This window comes from Rhea pennata, chromosome 2 (assembly GCF_028389875.1).
Source record: "Rhea pennata isolate bPtePen1 chromosome 2, bPtePen1.pri, whole genome shotgun sequence".
NCBI classification, from domain to species: domain Eukaryota; kingdom Metazoa; phylum Chordata; class Aves; order Rheiformes; family Rheidae; genus Rhea; species Rhea pennata.
In genome coordinates, this window is record NC_084664.1 from 22,439,974 (window position 1) to 22,461,447 (window position 21,474).

General features: G+C 35.3%; 1 long non-coding RNA gene across 2 annotated transcripts; it reads right to left on the reverse strand.

Moving 5' to 3' along the window:
* Positions 1-403: 403 nt before the first annotated feature.
* LOC134136017 (uncharacterized) lies at positions 404-21,163 on the reverse strand. 2 transcript variants are annotated; one of them, XR_009957411.1, is made up of 5 exons: positions 20,948-21,163; positions 13,679-13,733; positions 12,273-12,381; positions 5,037-5,216; positions 404-3,798 (listed from the first exon to the last, which is right to left on the reverse strand). It is a non-coding gene; the product is annotated as an uncharacterized LOC134136017 (long non-coding RNA). The 2 variants fall into 2 exon arrangements; XR_009957410.1 differs by lacking the exon at positions 13,679-13,733.
* Between the last annotated feature and the right edge of the window lie 311 nt (positions 21,164-21,474).

Consider the following 21,474-nt stretch of genomic DNA (forward strand, 5'->3'; position numbering starts at 1 on the left):
GCTCAATTTCTAAATAACACAGAATAGGTTTATCTATTTATATTTATACACATTTGATGACTTGTAACCATTGAAAGCTGTTGATTTACATAATAATATTGGCAATATCTTACATTAACATTTACACTACACAGTAATGATAACAAAAGTGAATGTATAGTGTATTAAAAAGCAACAGATAATAATTGTTACAAGCTACTGTGGCTGATTTCAAAGCAGAACTGAAATCCCCTTGTAGGAATAACTGCCGCAAACTTTTTTCTCTGACTCATAAATGAGTTTCTTGGTGATGGCAATATAACTGATGGTGACTCAAGCTTAAATCTCTGCTTTTACCCCGACTTCAGAGCATTACCTCTACTTTCAGTCATCCAGTCATCATCATAGATTTTTTCTGTCTATACAGGTTTTTAATGCTATTACTGCTTTTGAAGTAATTTGCAAAACCAATTTCTTTTTCCAAACATTTCTTTATTAGCATTATTCCCATACCACCTACCCACACTGACATTGTGCCAACTGATAAAATGAGATAGTGAAAATAACAGAGCCATGTAGTTAAAAACCTATTAGAATTTTACTGATACACATACAGAAAAAGATCCACTGACACAGTTTAATGCCTCAAAACCTCAAGAAGCAGCTATTGCTATTATTCTCATTTATTGTAACAATTCCTGACATTTTGACTTAAATTTGATTGTATATATCTCAGTGGTTCTTAATAAAGGGAAACAAGGTCTGCGCAGAAACTCTGTACAACAGGTATAATCCAGTGATTCTCTGTTTACTACAGAATTACAGTATGTGTGACAGAAAAAGCCCTCAGAGGTATTGGAAGCCCTCAAATCAAAGCAGCCTGTCATTCTAACACGACTGATGGTATACATCAAAATCAGAACTATGATGAACTTCCTGATTAAATGAACAAATGAAACTTTTTTTAATTCCATTCTACACCATAAATAACTTGGTACACTGGAGTAAGGATCTGAGGTCAAGGATTTTCAGATATAACCATTTTAAATCAGTTTGAACAGATACACCATGAAGGAACACTTGCAAGACAGTAACTAATTGCTGGCAGCTACAGGTACATGTCCCAGGAAAAATGAGTAGCAGAACCGCTAAGATGAAAAAAAGAGTGATAAAAATGGAAACTTCTCAAAATTCTTATGTAATTGCATGATTGGATTCATGACTTCAGATAGTGCATATTAGATTTTCTTCACACATAAATTCAATTTCAATACGATCATAAGTTAGGATAATACGCTAACTTTCATTTGCAGTGAGTAGGAGTGAAGGCAATTTACACATGGCACAATCATACACAGAACATGATAAGCACATGTAGGAAACTCTCTTTGGTTACAAAATTTTTATTTATTTATTTGGTTTTATTTTTAAGTGAGCCAGTAGGACTTTACTGCAGCTTATCTTGTTGTTTCTCCCACCCACATACCTGATGGAAGAACAAAAGCAAGTTGCCCATTCACAAATGTCATGACTGCACCCTGCAATTTACTGTCTTTGAAAGGATCAGGGAATAAATGATACAGGAATAGAAAAACTCTTTAGAGAAATACCTCTGTGATGACAAGGACATTCCTATGACCTCTACCAACCTGGCAAAGAGCCTGATTTCACTTGTAAAGCAGAATGGGAGAGGATATAGGCATCATTTTAGCAAGACCCCTGCTGAACTTCACAGTTTACTGAGAAAAGCAACTATGTGTAACTCTCATTTCTTAAATACTGTATAACATATTTGGATGGACTAAGAAAATGCTTTTTCTGCCTTTTTACTAATCACAGCAATTATGGCAAATAGAAGAGAATCCTGTGGTACTTCAGATTTCCTCCATGTTATTAACGTGACGTGCGCACACTGCTATAATTACAGCCATAGGTGGCATACTGACATATGAAAGGACTTCATTTTGTATGCAATTTATGTAGAATTTGAATATATAAAGCATCTTTGCCAACGTATGAATGCTGGAGTGCTACAATACAAAATGTCAGTCCTTTAAAATCACCAGTCTATTCAGCTTCAGTCCTCACATGTCAATCCTAACAATATCATTTATATTAAGATTTCCAATGAACTAAAAAAAGAATGCTAACTAAATTATTATCTAAGTTATGTATGTATATATACATACATACACACACATATATATATGGAGCAAGCCCTATATTAGGCCCAGATTGCTATATGCACCAGTTAGTCAGCAGAATGTTTTCTAGGAAAGATTTGAAAAACTAGGTATATTAAAATTGAAAAGAAAGAACTCATGGATTACTCCCTCTCCAGTCTAGCAAAGCCTCTTGTGCTTTCAGAAGTGTACCTTCAGAAGTACTTTTTTACATACTGCAGAATTTATCTGTGGAATTTGCTCCCTTTAAGATGTTCCTGATATGAAAGCTTATACAGATTAACAAAGTGTTCATTTATATGTAAAGTGTGATCTAAAATCTCATCAATTCACTCATCTTTCTTCAAACTTTCCCCTTGCACAATCTCTCCAATCTCTCCATTGCTGAATATCTAGCTGTGTTGGTTTAAGGAAAAAAAAAAAAGAAAGAAAAAGAAAAAAAAGGAGTGCAGAGCTAACTGTCAAGATATTCAACAATAACTTCATTATTAACAAAAATTCAGTCACAGTAGGAGTGTCTCTGGGGTAAGAAAAGAGGGGAGTTCAGAAAGATATATACTATATTGTTCATTTGAAACTTCAAAAACATATGGGAAAAATATGCTCTTTCTTCATCTTTAGGAACTTCTGTAGCCCACTAACTTTACTGAAGTGAAGTCAAAACATTCAACTATAGCTACTCAGCTATCATGTTAGCTTCACATCTCTCTCCTTTGTTTTTAGACAAATTATATGCAGAAAGCGAGTTATTGAACTTTTCATCAGCTATTGTTGGGTTATGTCCTCCAATCTTATCAGAATCTATTATGTAGTACTGTTTGTCTCCATTCCTTTAGGTTTCTAAAGACACTAGTCTCAAAAAAATGAGCTGATTTTACTAAGTGTCGCTTCTAGTCCAAAGCATTTATGCCCCAATTATATATTTTTGAATATAAGAAACTTAAATATCCCCGGTGAAGAATTATATCACACAGTATTACAGTACAGATCAGCAAGTAATAGTCTAATAAAACAACTAAACATTTTTAAATTGAAAATCCTACAATGGAAGGACAACGAAGAATTAGTACGGACAGAAAACAACTACATTTAACCAAATACAAACTTAATTGCATTGCAGTGAGGTTAGTTTCCACCTTTTTTCATTGACCTCCCCATGTAACCCAGTACGATATCCACTATTTGAAGGTTTGGTAAAAAGAGCAGGAGAGGAGTTTGTTATCTTGAAAAACGGTCACACATTATGAAAAAAAGTTTTTGACTTTTAAAAGTTGTTTATTGGTACATCCATAAATAACCTACACACCAGTATTCACAAGGAACGCACCTACGTAACCCTTAAAATAAATGCTTGGGTTTTGCTAGCCTATAAGAATACATAAGGAAAATACAAAATCAACTACTATTTTAACTTTGTAAATACAGTTTGAGTTAACACATCATACATTGTTGTAGCACTGTTCTATCCAATTTAGGAACAATTCTTATTTTCTCATCAAGAGGACACACTGTTCATTCCTTTCACTTCTGGCCACAGAATTCTTTGTATCACTAATTCTTGGAACAGAATTGCTGCAGTTTAAGTTAGTGAATCTAGCATCTGTTTGTCATTGACTGTGTGGTTTGGATTTTTGTCCTGTGGAAGAAACAGATTGAGAGTTCAGTGTTTATTATAGTAAGAATCATCAAAATAAGTAACTATTACTAAGGTGAGGTATTTACACATCTTTATTGTTTTCCTCTCCTGTAAATAAATATTCAAAAAACATATGGAAGATCTTCTCATGGTGGTCAGTAATACCTCTTCTCTGAAATACATAAACAGTTTACTATGTGTTTATGTCCTCAGTACATGAAGGTATACAAGGAACATGAAACATAGCCAAAGAATACGAAACAGCATAAATAAAATCAGGCCTAATTCAGTAGGGAATCTACTTTATTCTGTTTCTTATATTATGACACCAGACTTTTTTCTGCATATACTTGAATACATCTGTTGAGTATGTGTGATTATAACCATATTCTAATGCCTGACGAAGTACCCTTAATGATTTGCCATAATTTTAGGATTTTCACAGCTCTCCTAAAAATCCTTGGTCAAATAGATGCACAGATTGCATTTGCCTCTTTCATGGTTGGACAATCGACATGCCTCACACGACATAGCAGTTTGCAGAGAAGGTGTGTAGGAAGGTGCAAGAAGACATCTTTTTTTCCAATCTTAGTAGTGCCCACTTCCACAAACATGGTCATGACAGGCTGCAAAGCACATTTGCCTGTAGCTGTTGGAGTTGCTGCATCAGCTGTGTCAGAAGCTTCGACCCAGACAGACCCCCTGACAGGCTGCAGGGAGTGCTTGGGGCCTCTCCAGAAGGCCTGGACTGACAGTCAGCTCTCCTGCAGGAGGTGCACTGTTGTCAATGAATTATGTCATCAGGTAAAAGACCCTGCTTGAGCAAGGGGTTTGGACCTGATGATCTCCAGAGGTCCTTTCCAACCTCAACCATTCTGTGATTCACAGGTCCCACAGTTGAGTGGTGCATCAAGGTCTTAATTCCCCTCCACTATTTTCCATCTTAAGGAGAAATTCTTATTACTCCCCTTAAATATGCACCCATTCATTATGTACTATTTATGTTTTATCCCATGTCTACAATTCTAGGCCTCTAATTATTTTACATGAAATCCTAATTATCATCTGAAGCCTCCTGATCCAATGCCACCAGCAAACTATATGCCAAATACATTTAAGAAAGTATTAGACAAGGGTGGTCCCAAGACTCAAATCTTGCAGGATCACCTTGGTAATTTCCCTCCAGATCAGTAAATCCCTTTGCAAAACAATGCAAAATCCTCTAGGTTTTTACCCACCTTTAATTTTTCCATCTCTTTCAGTTTAAAAAGTAATTTCCAACTTGGTACAACACAGATGTTATAGTGAAGTCCTGAAAGATTCAATCTACTGTGTCTCCTTTAATCAGAATATCAATCATTAAGAAACGTCCAGTCTTTCCTTCCTTGCAGTTTCTTAATTAATTCCTCTTCAGTAACCTTCAAAAGGAAAATGAGAGATTTATTTTCAGTTATAAACATTTATTTCACAGAAATGTAGAAATTAACAAAAATACAGAATTTATTCTTCCTAGTAGTGAAAGTATATTTAATAAATAAAACTAATGGAGAGGTAAATTGTAAGAAAGTCTTTAACTTAATATGCAATGACACTGGATCCAAACACTAGGGAGAAGAAAAGCTTTCTCACTTTTTTCAATTTATTTTATTGTACTCAGACAGTGTCCAGGTACATAAATATTTTTATTTGTTCTGGCAAATTTAGCTAGAAGTTACTAAAAATATATACACGATCAGCTACGTCTGAAGAAGCTAACTCCAACTTGAAATAAAGGCATAGAGTAGATACATTACTTATTTGGAAAATTTTACTCTTAATTCTCTTTAGACTATCTTCAAGAAACACAAAATTGTTAATCTCATGTCCTGAAGTTTCAAAGTTAACAACAACAGCATAACCAGGGCTTCATTCTCAAATGTTTTTCTGGTTTCTACTTGTTTTATCTAACCTATTTACAATGGACATTGATTGTATTTTTGAATTAAATAGATGGTATCACTTAATGCAAATACTAGCTGGACTTGGAATGCAAATTTGAAGCACGGACCTTCAATTCCTCCTTTGTTAATCATCTTAAAAAAACCCTCAGATCATTGCCTGAACACTCTCTGCCAAGCCCAGAAAATGAACCAAGCTACAGGATACACTTTTCTTTTCTTTCTTTTTTTTTTTTTTTTTTTTTTTTTTTTTTGCAATTGATACTATACTTATGTCATGAAGACTAATGGGGAACTCACTTGAAGGATCTTAATCTTCTGATGTCAAAAATAGTGGAGCCTTTGCACTGTTTCTGGTAACAATTTTGTCATGAAGATGTTCAGTGAAACCTTTTGAATTCTAATTCTCTAGACTCTGATTCAACAATATTTGATCTTCTCTAACTGGGGTACTGGCAATCAGGTCTTAGAAGATTTCCAGAACTCTTCCTGTACTTATTAGTATTATGTACTTATTATGTACTTGTTATGAATTAGAAGTATCAAAATTGCTCACAATATTACAATATTTCTATTTTCTTCAAGCAGAGTGTGCTAATATGCACAGAAATATAAAATAAAGCATGTTAGACAACTATTTTCAATTCCCAACACTTTCTCTCCCTCCCCACCCTTGCCTCTCCCATACATTCTGAAATGGTTCGTCATTATCTGAAAAACAGGCATCCATCAGGTTTTCCATGGATGACAGAAAACACACAAGTAAAAACGTGTAGCTCACACCACTACTGCAGTAAGCAAGAGTCAGTACAATTATACAATACCCCTCCTCCTTGTTGGTGATGTCAAATGGCAGGGATGCAAATTTCAGTCTAAACAGAATTCCATTTCTATTACAAATAAAAGGTATTTTCCTTCTATCATCCACAGAACAATTTACAAAACATATATATAGGTTTTGTACATATATTAGCGAACTGAAACTGTATGATGAGGAAACTAGATTTATACATATGTCATTATTACAACCATAATGTTGGCATTTTTTATGATATGAGGATGCTGCTTTATGAAACTGTTCACTACTGCTATCATCTGGGTGTTAACGATATGCATATGAAGACATCCTTGTTAAGTTTAGTAGGTAATATCTATCTAGGAATCTTAGCCATAACATAATGATAAAGAGTAGGTATAAATGAAGAAAAAATAGTAAGGTAGATACATTTTGCAAATAAAATAAAATGTTGTTTCAAGATTGAAGCTGGTCTCTGTCAGGTACCAGAGGAGAATGTTCTCTAAATCACCTGGTAGTGGGACAGGTAGGCTCTGAATCACACTGGTGGGCTCTGAATTTTATCAAGCATGGAGAGCCTTATAATCCTCAGATGCAAGTGATCAGGTAAAAGTATTTGTAACAACATCTCTCACTGGAGGTTGGTTGGTATTTTAAGCTTTAATTACTGACTTAGAACTTTTACCACCCAGACAATCCAGTACTAATCAGTATTACCTGTAATTTCTCCCACATACTGTTCTAAGAATTGCTTGCCTGAATTTTTCGGTTAGTTCTAATTATGTTCCTCTTATGTAGGAAACTGTGACATGTCTATATCAAACTTGTATTTTCATCAAGATAGCAAATGAAGATTGAAAGTAATCTGGTCCTTTCAAATTTTCTAATGTTAACACCCAAAAGCTATTTATCTTGAAGATGCTCCACATTGTAAGGCTTACACTCTTCTGTTATTGAAGCCTAAGCCATATTTCAAAAACATTCAGTCTGAAAACATTCATTGCTGAAAACAACATGCCTTTCAGAAAACTCAAGAAAAGCTAGAAGCTTCCCTTATACAGTTGCAGGAAGAAATTTCTCAGTGTTACATATATAACTTCTATTCAGTTATAAAGAAAGATTTCAACCTATGTCTTCCAGTTCACGGCTTTTAAGGATAGAAGGGATATTTACAATCATACAGTTTTGTGTTAAAGCAAGACAAAAAACTGTATCCAGGAATTTCAGAAATTTGCTCATACCTTGTTTAATTTCTAAAGTAACTTTAAATATGAAATTCAGTCCTTATCAAAACCTTAATCTGAGAATATAGTTCATCACTAGGTAAGCTGTGTCAGAACTTTGTTATTTTCACCTTTAGCAAGTATATGTCTTATTTCCAGCGTCAATTTGTTTAGCTTCAGGTACCATGTTTTTTATTTTACCTTCAGCATGACTAAGCATCCAATACAGTACAAAATTTCTTACAAACATAAACCATTGTCATTATATGTTAATCCTTTCTTGGATAATGTAAAAATATTAATTGGTAGTATCAAAATGTTTCCAATATGTTAAATTGCTATTATAGCTCTTTCTGAATACATTCCACATATCTTACTGGTTCTTAGAATTTACACATATTATTTCAGTGATGGTTTTCACTAAGATCACACATAAAGAAAATACCACTATCTACTTACTTGTATCAAAAGCTGTGTTCAGCATCTCAACTACAGCACTGTATCAAGAACTCAGTTTCAGCCAGTTATCTATCATGTCAGCAGGAGAGCACTCCAGGATACTGATCTTCATCTTGGCAGTCTGATCTTTACATTTTTTTGTTGAATTTGAGAGTCTTTGATTGCTAAAATTCTGACTGCTCAATGAACGCTCATACAACGTTTCCACCACTGTTTCCAGCCCTGTTAGTTTCTGCCTTACCTACAGATTCTGTTAGTGATTTTACATACACTTTTCAGTGCTGAGAAAAACACTGAATGGCATTGGGTCAAAAACACGTTCCTGAAAGCCTGTTCTCTCCATTTAAGGCGGCTACTCCTTGCAAGCACTACATGTTTTATTTAGTCAATGTTGTTTTATGGGATCCCATAAAGTGATTTTTTCTTAACCACAGTGTCATTCAGGAATCAGCTGAAAGACTAATGGAAGCTTCTGCATTGTTACCATTACCAGCCAAATTTATAGCCTTACTAAGAAATGATTAAAGTTTGTTTGTCCAGATCTATTTTTCATAAAATCATCTTGATTAGTATTAATTACTCTACCTCCTTTAATCTCTTTACTGACAATATTCTATAGTGGCATTTCCCTGCTGTTGGCTAGGATTAATGTTTAATGAAAAGGCCTATGATTACCTAGTCATCCTGTTTAGCTTATCTTCCATTCCCTAGAATTTCCCAGTGTTCCAGGTTGTGTTTTTTAAAAAAAGCAAAATGAATGTTCATGGTGCTCTGTAGCCAATTCTTCTAGTATTCTTAAGTATAAGCTGTCCTATCTGGCAGATGTAAAAAGCTTTAACTAAAATAATTGCTTAGTTTTGACACAGTAGAGGAAATATCAAGATACCTCGGTGTTACACACACTACTTCCTTCTAGAGGTAGAACATCTATATGTTATTATAAGCATATACATATCTATACTTTTAAACAGCCTTATCTAGAACTGAACTTACACTAGGTCTAGAATTTACTTTGGTTTCGATACACTTAAGTAATTATCTGGGTTAGTCACTCCTAGACTCACTATATAGTCAATGGGCAAGTCAAAACGGCATTTTAAGAGGTGATTTATCTGTCCTGTTCTAGAAGACTACTTTTGGAGGAGAGGAACTGCACTCTAGTCGCTGTTATTATATTTATGCTAACTCCTTTGACTGTTAAGAGAGTCTGGAGAGAACGCCTCTGTTGCAGATATCTATAACATAAGCTACATTTTGCCAGCTGAGTCCCTCCCTATCTCTGTATGCATACGCCCCCACATTCTGCTCCAGTAAGACTTAAACAATTTTGCCAGTTCTGAATATATTTGACAGAGGAGTACAAATCTCAAAGATACCAGTATCCACTTGCAGGAAAATAGCAGACCTAAGATTTAGCTACAGGCATGAAAGAAATCATAAGAGAAATGTCATGAATGCCACAAGCCATCTTATTCAAAACAAAGAATCAAAAACAAAAGGTGCAAAGCCATTTGACACAATCAGTCTTCATTAGATCTGCTACTGGTTTAATTTATAATGACTTCCAAACCTTTTTTAGGCTTATGAAAAAAGATTTCACTAACTGAGAGGCCATATAATACAATATTGCCCACTAGAATTTAATGAATTAATCCATAACAAAATGTGTCTGTGGAATGACCAATTTACAATCTCAGGAAAAAAATTCTTATCTTGTCATTCAGAACCAGTTTTTATTTCATTTGTTCAAAGAAGGAAAAAAGTTAATTGGGTAGAAGATTCAGTGATCTTTCTATAAAGTTGAAATGCTGAATTTGGAAATTAGGTTTGAGAATCTCTCTTACTGAAAACAAATGCTGACATGATTATCAGCATGAATACTGATTTTTTTCCTATTTTTACCATTTTAAACTTACGTTATATTAAAAATGATATAGTAATCATCTACTTAATATGCCATTTTTACCACTGCTGCCCCCTGCTGGATAAAACAAATTCAAATTATATGTATTTTTTTCATACTTTGCTGGTGAACAATTAGTTTTAAGGACATATTTAGAGACATTTCCATACACACGGCAAGACTGCTTTTGTTTATTCGAATAATTTCCCTTTTGCAATTTCCCTTTAACTTGCAATGATATTTATCTAACAATAAAGAGCTATGTGTATATTTTAACATGACTTAAAATTATTAGCAAAGTTAAGTAACAGTTCTGTTATAGAGCAGAAATATTCTCAAATTTCTTATGTAAAGCAGAATGACTTACTTGAAGAGCTATTTTGATTCAGTTAAACATGATGCAATACCCATGACATTAATGCTAATGTCTTGTTAAATGTCATTTTTCAGTGAACACTATAAATGAGGAGGCATAAGAACAGAAGAAAATCTAACAAAACTTTTCATTACAGCTTGTCTTCACTATTTCTCTTTCTTTCTCTTTTTTTTAATCCATCCATCCATCTCAGGAGCAAGTTCTATCATTATATATCACACTTCCAATAATAATAAAAAAAAATATTTTTGGGGAAGATTTAGCTTTTACAGGAGGGTAAACCTAATTATATTGTCATGAATAACACATTCCTTTGCAAGCATACCCTCAAATGCATATAAATCAAAATATCCTTATATTGAGCTAATGACAGGCTTAAACAACTATGTAATGCTTCTTAACGATCATTACATTCCCCCAAAATTTACATGTTTTTTCATTTTTCAGCACAAAGCCTGGCTTAGGCTGATCAATAATTTGGTCATAACTGACAAATATGAGGTAGTTTTTGAGGCAATTCTCTCTCTTTCCATAGATTTTGTTTGAAACCCTGCAAAGTTCTTCGGCTTACTTTTTGTCTGCATTGGGTATCTAACTGCATAGGGAAGTGAAGAGAAGGATGGAAAGTAAAACCAAAGGAATATCCCAAAAGACATCCAGAGCAGAAGCCTATAAGGACTGAGAAATGCCCTACTGTCTCTGAGCAATGGTTTATCCAGCCCAGCACTCCGTCACAACACCACAGAGGCTATTTCAAGCCTGGTGCTATCTGTGCTCTGTTCCCCTTACCTACCCAGCATATACCATCATTAAGATTAACAATGTTAGAGGGTACAACCATAACTGTTCCCTTTAGTACATGCTTATAAACCTGTTTTCTACAAATTTACATAACCCCCTTTTGAATCTACTGACACTGTCTGTCTCTATAATATTCTGAGGAAAAAAAAATCCAGAAATTCATTACCCACTGTGTAAAAGAGCACTCCTTTTCTTCAATCTCCTACAGTTTCAGTAAGTGTACTGTGTACCATAGGATTTGATCAATAACAGTTGCGTACATTTTAGTAGCTCTCCCGTAAGGCAGATTCTTGATCTCTTAATCATTTTACTTGTCTTTATACCTTTTCTAACTACATGTTCTTCTTAAGATGTGGAGACCACAACCACGTACAATACTTAAGATGTGAGTAGTACACCAGAGTCTTATATAGCTGAAATTGAATGCACTTGCATATCTTTTAGCAGTACTAGCAGCACCCTTTCTTCTCCTCACTTACTTCTTAGAGAGTACTGGTAGTAGGCATTTGATTTAGTTAGCTACCTTAACATAACATAGCTCCTGGAATCACTATACTGTTTAGTAGATCATCTTAACATTGGTACAGACGAGTGAAGACAATAATCTGTAAGTGTTTTCTCTCTCCTCCCACATGTTATGTAAGTTCCTTCTTCCCTAAATCAACACAAGGTAGATGTCTGTTGAGGTGGCAGTGGTGGTAGATAAGTATCACCTTACATTCAGCACAGCTGATGACTAGTGAAGCTGAGGGCTGAGAAAACCATTTCCCTCAGCGAGTTCATCCCAATGGAAAGGAGTTGGCTCTTTCTGCTAACATGAGAATAAGCTCTAAATATGGCTTCATCAGCTGACTATTTAAGCTTTTTAAAGTAATTTACTCAAATGACAAATTCCACCCCAGATAAATGTTGGTTGAATTCACCACAGTTGCAGATGAGCAATGTCTCCTGCATTCATGTAGAAAATTTTGCTTCTTACCTTTTTCTGTGTCTCAGGGAATGTTATTAATTCCCAGTGATCATGACCATATGCAGCATCAATTCAGCTCAGAGAAGTCAGAGTAGGTATCACTTCGTGTTGAGCAGACCTTAGGAAAATTAAAAGAATGCTTTGTAAAAATAATGATTTATAGTCCAGAAGTTCTCTGCAGAACTTTGAACTTTATGGTTTTTAAAAAGGAAATGGAATGTTAAACTTGACAGTATTCTCTCCAGTTTTCCTAAGGAACAAATGCTTGCTCTGCAACGAGCTAACCACCTAATTCTCTCCCTCTCTTGAGGTTTGTATTTTTCCAAAAGTTACTTGTTAATATGTATCTAACCTCCTAAATGCATTCTTTGGTGTGCTTAAGAAGAGGTCATGTCCCCAAGCTGGAACTGTTAAGTTCAACTGCTTAGTTTCAAGCTGTTTATAGAGAGGTAATTTTCACTGTAAGCTGCTGTCTTCCAGGTTTCAACAAGTTCCATATAAATACAAGATACTATCTGACTTTGTTTCCTTCTGGCTCTTTTAGCAATATAGCTCATTTTCTACATACAAGTCACTTGGGAACACCATTAGCCTAAAAGCAAAAAGTATTAAAGCAGTATATGTGGTGACTCATGGGAAACATGAGTATATTGCTTTTAGACTGTAGCCACTGCTTCCAGGTTGTTGTTAACACACCAGTAACAACACAGGAATAATGTACTGAGGGTGCTTTACATCTGAAACAGCAATATAGTCCTGACAAACGGTTGACAATTGCTTCACAAATAAAGGAGTCACTATCCAGTGCAGTTTACAGCTGTTACTCACTGCTTCAAGAACACATTAGAGCTGATTTAGATATGGCAGGTCTTATACTCTTCATGATCTTCATGTTTGTACCTAAATGAAAACTACCTAAACTAGGAAATACTGAACATATGCACAGGCACATCCTACCTTAGCAGCTCTGGCTGACATTCCTAAGGTAACACATACAATACCTATACTATTAGCACAGTTCAAGAACAGCTGCTTTAGTAAGCCAAGATGAGTGAAGACTAAATAAATATATTAACTTCCTTAGTAGACTTGAGTTGTATTTTCTCATTTGTAAACATGAATTCCAGCTGTTGTTTACCACATATGGGATAGCTGATGGTGGGCACTGAGATACTCACAATTCATGCACACAGTGAGTGCTGTGAGCCTTTGAAGCACTGCTGTACACTTATGAGCGCCTGTTTTGTCATGGGAATTTGCAGAAGTCTGAAAGTAAACATAATACTACATGCCAGAATAGAAGGAAACGTTAGCAAAATTTGTTAACATCTACCTGCTTGAGGGTGGCAAATTTGAATGTACAGCACATACAGCCAACCTTTTTTCTGTCAGCCAGCCATAAATGTAATCTTTACCTGTATGAAGACAGGGGCTGATGGTTTCCCTTGAAGTACTCATGCTCCCCATTTTCTGGAATATAAAATACTCTGTTGTTTGACAGGAATAGACTATAGTCATCACTGACATGATTTTTAAAGTTCCTTTCTTCAAAAAAGGGCCATTCATGCTTTTAATTCTGATAGTTCTGTTCTGAGGGCTATTACCTAGACAGACATATAATAGCACGTCATCCCAGCAGCTTAAAGAGGAATCCTGTCATCATCTCTGGTCAGGATCTTAGAAGGAAGAGTGGCACACCTGGACACTTCTCCTATGACATTTTTTCATATGTTTACATAGAGCAAATATTTTTGAAATTCCAATTCTAGCCTTGTCTATAGCTCAAATGGGAACTGATTCAGGATAATATTATCCCAGACCAAGAATCTTAAACTGGAACTTAAAACATTTTCATAAGTAGTCAGTTTAATAAAGAATTGGTTTAATTTGGTAAGAATGAAGCTTTTTCATGAAATTCTACAGAGGACTATACATGAAAAATTAAGGATGACAACAATATAATGAAAATTTATCATCAAGAGAAAGAATTTATTTAGAGTTTGATTGCATACTGTAGTACAAAAAAGGCAGGCAGCTGCAACACTATCACAAAACTCAGCTTCCATTTTTATTTGCTAATTGATCCAATGAATATTCATGATCTTAAACTTGTAGCTCTCTTTCATTTCTCTGCTATGTGATTTCCGACACTGCCAGACTATCCAGACTATTAGAAAATGTCAAAAACCTATAACAGTGTGTAAATCTCCGTTCTTTTGTGTATTGCCTTATAATCCCCATGCAATAATACAACACTATGCTGAAGACCCTACTTGGACTTAAATTCATGTCTTTTTGAACATGGAAAGCAACACACCACAAAAAAGATTTATCATTTAGAGTGCTATACTAATTAAATCTCTCTCTGATGTATCATAGTTGAAAGAACTAGCTTTGCATTTTCTGCTGAAATAAACAGCACTTGCAGTTGCTCACTACTTTCCTACTGCAAGCATAAAACAAAGATAAAATAGAAAAATTACCGAACGTATCAAATACTGCAATGACTACTTCTGTGTAATGATTGCTTGTGGTGGGCAATAATTCTAGATTAGTTTCTTAATGGATTTAGTATAAAGCAGCAGATTAATGTTTACTATCAAAACAACTCATAATAAAAATGCATAACTAAATAATGAGTGCTTAAAGTGATGTAATTTGAAAAGATTTCTTTGTCCGTAAGTTACTCATCTGTCAAATATAAGGTTATACATATTTGTTATCATAGCTTTGTAACCACAAGTTTATTTTGTTTAATTGTGGGACACACCCAAAAGACAGAATAACCGAAAACTTCATTGAATTTATAAAACTGTGGCAAATTTCACTGATAAAAGCATTGGTATAACTGTAATTTATGCCACTGCAAAACCTGAGAGCAATTTAAATATCAAAAATCACTGGTTGGGACTGACATTTGACATGCAAAATCCATCACAACAGATGTCTCAATTCCTGAGACATTTTCTCAAGAAAAAATAGCTAGAGTACATCATGATAGTCACAAATTACTATACTTAAATTCATTCAATATACCTCATCTATTATGTTTATGTAAGGCTTCAATCTTGCCAGTCATTGCATGATGTGCAGCATAGAACACTTGACTAGAGTTAGGAGAACCTAGTAAGAGCAAATAAACCTATAAATCTGCATTTTTGCAGGAGCAAATTTCAAACACGCTTCTTAGGAAACAGTTGTATAGGATACAAGCAAAACTTGAGATCATTACTCTCTCCTTGTGTGAATCTGAATCAACTTTTAAGTATTGTAAACTTCCTATCTGTACCTCATATTTTCCTTTTAGAACAAATATTTCAATTTATAAGCATTAAATATTAAAGGGAAGCGATATTCTTTAGAAAATGCAAAATACGCAAAACTGCAAAAGTTGCCAAGATATGTAGGAAAGTTTAATTCTGCTTCCAAGTATACAATTTAGTTACAGATTAAGATAGCAAATTCTCTCTGAAAGGACATTCTAGACCTTCTATTAAAGAATTGAAAATGTGAAGGTTGTTTATTTACATAAACTTTTATTTACTCAAAATTAAACCAATGCGATATAATACTATTTGCAATTTGGAAGAAATAACACGAAACTAAGAGTGTAAGTTAGCAGACTCACTAAAAATAGTTCCTATTATTCTTATAAAATTTTCTTTGGTTTAATAAAAATACATTATTTTCAAATTACTTGAATTGAGTAACAGATACCTGGTATCTAAAGTAAAAAATAACTTGCAAACTACTGGTGGGACAAAAGACAGGAAAATGTCCTTTACATCTAAAGGAATACAACTAATTTGCTTGAGTGTCTATTTTTGTCTTGGCTGTTTTGGCTGTGACAACTATTAATTTATGTTAATACTTATTCATACCTTTTCAATAAACATAATCCAGTCAAATGAAAGGATATCACCTTAAGCAGAATTTGTTTAAATAGCGTTCCTTCCTTAGCTTTTCAGAGAAAAAAATCATTTCAATAATACTCAAGAATACCCAGTAACTGAACCTCAGTTTTAAGGGAGTAAGTGAAGAATCTCTTAAATTTCTACCTAAATTAGTCATAATGCTGTTTCACATGTTAGAAACAGTCACACTAGCCTTTTTGAGACTGAGTTTGCTTAGAATAGTTAAATAGTTAAAATAGTTAAAATTTGATTATATATTGAACTCCAGGAACTTTTTTTAATGGTGATCACTGGGAAGGTAGACCCAAACTTCTTGGAAAGCCTTCCTGACAGTCTACTACACTCCCAGTGAAATAAGCTTATAGTTCTGTAAGTAGCTATTAAATGTGCTTTCCAATATATTTTTAGAAGATAAAACCCATAAATATTTTTGAGAGGAATGTGAGAGAAAATACTATAAACTGGTTTATTCCAATTCCACTAGCAGTTTTAAATGTAATATTACACTTTCTGCTTTGAATTATTCAGTAAGAGCAGGAAACTGTTTCTTCAGCTGCTCTCTACCCTGTAACTACAGTTGCGGGGGAAAAAAACAGAAGTGCTGAGCTAACAGTTAATGTTTCTGATGACACCTGTCCTTTAGATATCTCTCATTTCTACAATAAATGACAATAATAGAAGGAGAGCATTTGTAGTCACATAGCTAGATACAGAGTACATTGTTTATTTCAGACAGTTGTAGGCTTATCTGTTAGAAGAAAGCTGAAGTTAACTTCCTTTTGAAAGGACTGTTGATTTAACAAGACAGCTGGCTTCCTCCTGCAAAGCTTGAGAAATGACAGACATGACAGAACAGTAGAAAACTATAAAGAAAAAAATCAGCAGATAACTAATCAGAAGACACGTCTCTGAGTAAGTGACAAGGTAGTTGAATGTACAGTGATTAGAGGGCTGCTATGCAGAAAAGTATTATTGGTTGCCCTGTGATAGGTCTCTATAGGTTTAGCAATGGGTGTTCTCAGTCTCCTTCTTAATTTAAAGGAGAAATTAAGCTGCTCTGTATTGCCAGTATGGTTTAGAGATTAAGATGGTGCTGGAGGTCCACTACTTAGTTGCAAGAGCAAAGATGAAAGGATTTTTTTTTAGGTGAGAAGCAATAAAAGGACCAGAAAAAAAATCCTGCAGGAAATAAGAAAGTATATTTCTGAAACAAAGCCAAAGCTACAAAAATAAGATGGGAAACTGATGCTTCTTTCCGCTGTTGATGGTGGTTGGAATTAAGTAGTCGTTTATAAAATAATCAAAGGACATGATAAAGGAACAGCTTAACAAGAACTGATTCAGAAAAGTCTTACAGTCTCTGGTGTCTGGTGTCACAGGTCTTTTGGTAAATGTCAATTTATTGTCTTTCAGTAAATGTCCATTCTGTTGTTTTCATATTTTTCCACACTTTCACTAGGTCCATTATTTTCTTTGCAGATCTTTCAAAAAGGTGAAATGAAGTTGCATTTAGAAGCAATGTCATTGACACATCAGAGAGCATCAATGTAATAGCTATCAGTACTTCATCTCTCCTTTTTTGCTGTTTTTTAAAGTAGGCAATAATAATTTTTTCTGGTATTCTAATCTATGAATCACCTGTACTAGGTAAATAATTCATTTTAATGCAATCAATTTGTCATAGCCGTAGATACTTGCTAACCACCTGAATCAATGGAAAAGCAGTATCTTAAAGTATGAGAAAGTCAGACATCCAACATTTTTCAGAACATCCATCTGTATGGATTTCTCATGTTTCTGAGGTCCTATTAGAGCACTGGTATAGAATATCTCAAGATCATCTCTTAGTAAATGAAGCTAGAATTAAGTGCTGATGGAGTGTATTGCTGGCTCTTAGTGTTACTTACAAGTGTTTTCTGGTTGGTTGGTGAGGTACTCCAAGAACCATTCCATACAGATAATATTTTATGGAAGTATTACATAAAAATCATATTTCAGGTTTGTCCCTGAAATATTGGAAAATCACTGAGTAAGCAAGCATTGAATTTTGAGGGCTTATTTTCTTCAGCAGAATCCACATAGTGACATTTTACAAAAAACTACATTTTCTTTTCCAGGACAGAATTAAATACTAGCATCAACTATCAAAATTGCTCGGTCGCTGACAAAAGTTATCTAACTATTTTAGGAGAGTAGAGGAAAAGCTTTGGAGGAATTGTATCAGTGGACACATGCAAAAGAGGGAAGCAATTTTTATAGCCCTCTAAAACACTCAGTTTTAGACATTTAGCTTCTTCGTATCTTTCAAAAGCTGGTGACACTATGCTCACTTTTTTGAAAACACTGATACAGACATCAGTCTTTTGCTCAAGCACTACAATTTCCAAAATCAGGATTCATAAGCAATAGCTGAGAGAGTCATGAACCTTTTAGAAAATATTTCATGCAACAAATGTTTATTTGAAAGGTATATTACAGAGCCATGCTCAAGACAATGTTTTAGAAATCACCAGCTCAGTTCTCTTGAACTCTATGTCATGAGTAACAATGGAAGTAGAAGAACGTAAGAATTATTACAGTGGCTCAGGCCAGAAGTTTGTCTAATAAATTGTCTTACTGCTTACGGAGGCTAATAATGGATGGTTAGGAGAGAAGTATCCAACCACGCATATCCTGAATAATCCTTCAATTATATAACTAATGTTGTATTTGTCCCTTTCCACTCCTTCAGCACTGAAGTGTTTTTGAATGACAGGTTATATATAACCGCAAAGAGCAATTTCAAATTCTTTAGAACCACTGGTTGAGTAACATCTAGTATGTGTCTTTTATTGCTATCAGTGTATCGACCTGTTATAAACACTGACTGTCCTTATCTATTTTGTACTGGTATTTCATTTAAAGGCAGTTCCCCAGATTTATTCTGCAGAGAGAGTGTCCAATGTGCAAGTCTCCTTCGCTTTAAATAAAGTGAATACCATGGAAATAATTCATTTAGGTTTCTTTTTTTTTTTTTTTTTTTTTTTTTGGTGAGATTTCCTGAGTGACATTCTCTTCTCAACTGCTCGATAATTTGCTAGTCCATTGACTTGTTTTTATGCTTCTACAGTTTTTCCTCATTTTCTTGATCTGCCTTCTTCTGGATTTACATTCAATCACCAGGGTTCTGCAGTTCTAAATCTTCCCCATTTGAACATAGCTTCCAATTTTGGAAGGCTATTTTTTTTTAACATCTAAAAGTCTCCTCTACTCCAATCTTTAACTTTCCTGGTTATCTTTCCCTGTCTTGCCTGCCTTCCTGTGTTATTCTCAGAGGATCATTTTTAATTCGGTGTATGTAACTGTTTGCTTGTGTTTCTAAATGAGCTCCTTGTTACCTATAATCATGTTACCATTTTAGCTGATCTTTCTGATTTCATTTTAACTATCTTCCTCATCTTCACGTTGCTCTTTTTTCAGGAGATTTTTTTCCCTTTATTTTTCTCTTCCGGGATGGAGGAGAATATGGTCAGTATTACTGTGATTGTCATCCTGCATATACTGAAGGTCTGATGATTTTGAGATTAGCCTTCTGTTGTGGGTTTTCTGAAAAAGTGCTCCAAAACATAATTATGAAATATGCAAGTGTGCAGTCTGCATAACAGCCTATATGATAAGCACAAGTCATTTGCAGGTAACTGAAATCTTCTATTACTATTTTGTTTTCTCTATTTTAAGGCTTTCAATCTGTTGTGGTCACCAGCATCTTAGAACAGCAAAAAAACAGCAAAAAAGGAGAGATGAAGTACTGATAGCTATTACATTGATGCTCTCTGATGTGTCAATGACATTGCTTCTAAATGCAACTTCATTTCACCTTTTTGAAAGATCAGCAAAGAAAATAATGGACCTAGTGAAAGTGTGGAAAAATATGAAAACAACAGAATGGACATTTACTGAAAGACAATAAATTGACATTTACCAAAAGACCTGTGATGCAATGAAGTATCTTCATCCTGACAGTATGAAAAAAAAATTGGAAACAAAAGTGGCCATTAAACATCCCCAAGAGGGACAAGTCTGGTGTGTAAACAAGTTTCTGAAATCGAGCCAGGAGAATTCCTGTCAGTTCTGTGCCAGTAATGATAATAAGCTAATGGTAATACTTCACATTTTTTGTAGACTTTTCAATTTTAAGATATAAAAGTAATTAACAGATCCCCGGAATGCGTCTGTGAGATAAACACACATTATTATCTCTTTATCGGCGAGAGAGGAGCTGAGGCACAGAGTTTTTGATTTGTCACGTAATGAACTGATTACCCGAAGGAACAGTGAATCACACAAACTTCCTCTGTTGCTAATATTTTGCATACTAATCCTAACAGCGTTTATGATGGACAAATGCCTATCTGCAACATTAAAGTGATGGTTCCACATAGCTTGAAAGACAAATAATGTAAAAGAAGCAGAAGACAACGATCTACAGCTTACTACATTTGGTTCATTTCTAAGTCAAGCATATGAGCTATGAGAAAAAAATCCTACATTTAACTATAAAAAGAGACTAACTGGAAACAGAAGACTATTATCTCATTCATCATTTAAAAAAAAAATCATGAAATCTGAATCACTTTCCTCTTATCTCCACTGTAATTCACTTATCTGCTGTAAGGCTCTGCCTCTGAGTGATGTGCAGGGTCTCACCTACTTTAAGTCTGGACTTAAAGCTGGACTGGACAGATTTGTTTGCCTGGTTACCATTCCCCCATACTGGAGAAAGCAGCCTACCTTTCCTTGGAGCTAAATCCTTGACAGCTCCAGCTGCGGTAATTCACGACGCCTCATCGTCCTGCAGAGAAGAAACTCTTCAGCAATGTCACAGATTTGTCTTTGGCTCCAGAGCTTCTGCCAGTGTTTACTGTATCTAGACTAAACCAAAACAACAACAAAACCAAAATAACGACCCAAGTCGCAGCTCACCCTGCTGCCGCCGCAGGGCCGCGGCGCGGCCGCACGCTGCTCCTCGCTCGCTAGGTGCCGCTGCCGCCCTCCGCGCAACATGGCGCTCCGCGGCCCGCCGCCATGTCGCGGGGCCGGCGGCGGCGGTTCTGCGCCGAGAGCCGCGCTGCAGCTCCGCGGCCCCGCGGTAAAGGGCGTATTTCTGCCTACAGCTGCACTGCTCTCATCGCTGTGGTCTGTCCCCTCTGGCTCTGAGGCAAGAACAGATACCCCCGGCCCTTAGTGAGTCTGATCTGCTCCGCAGCGGCCAGGCGCCCAGGAGAGTCTCGTGGAGGCAGTGGAGGAGGCGGCCGCGG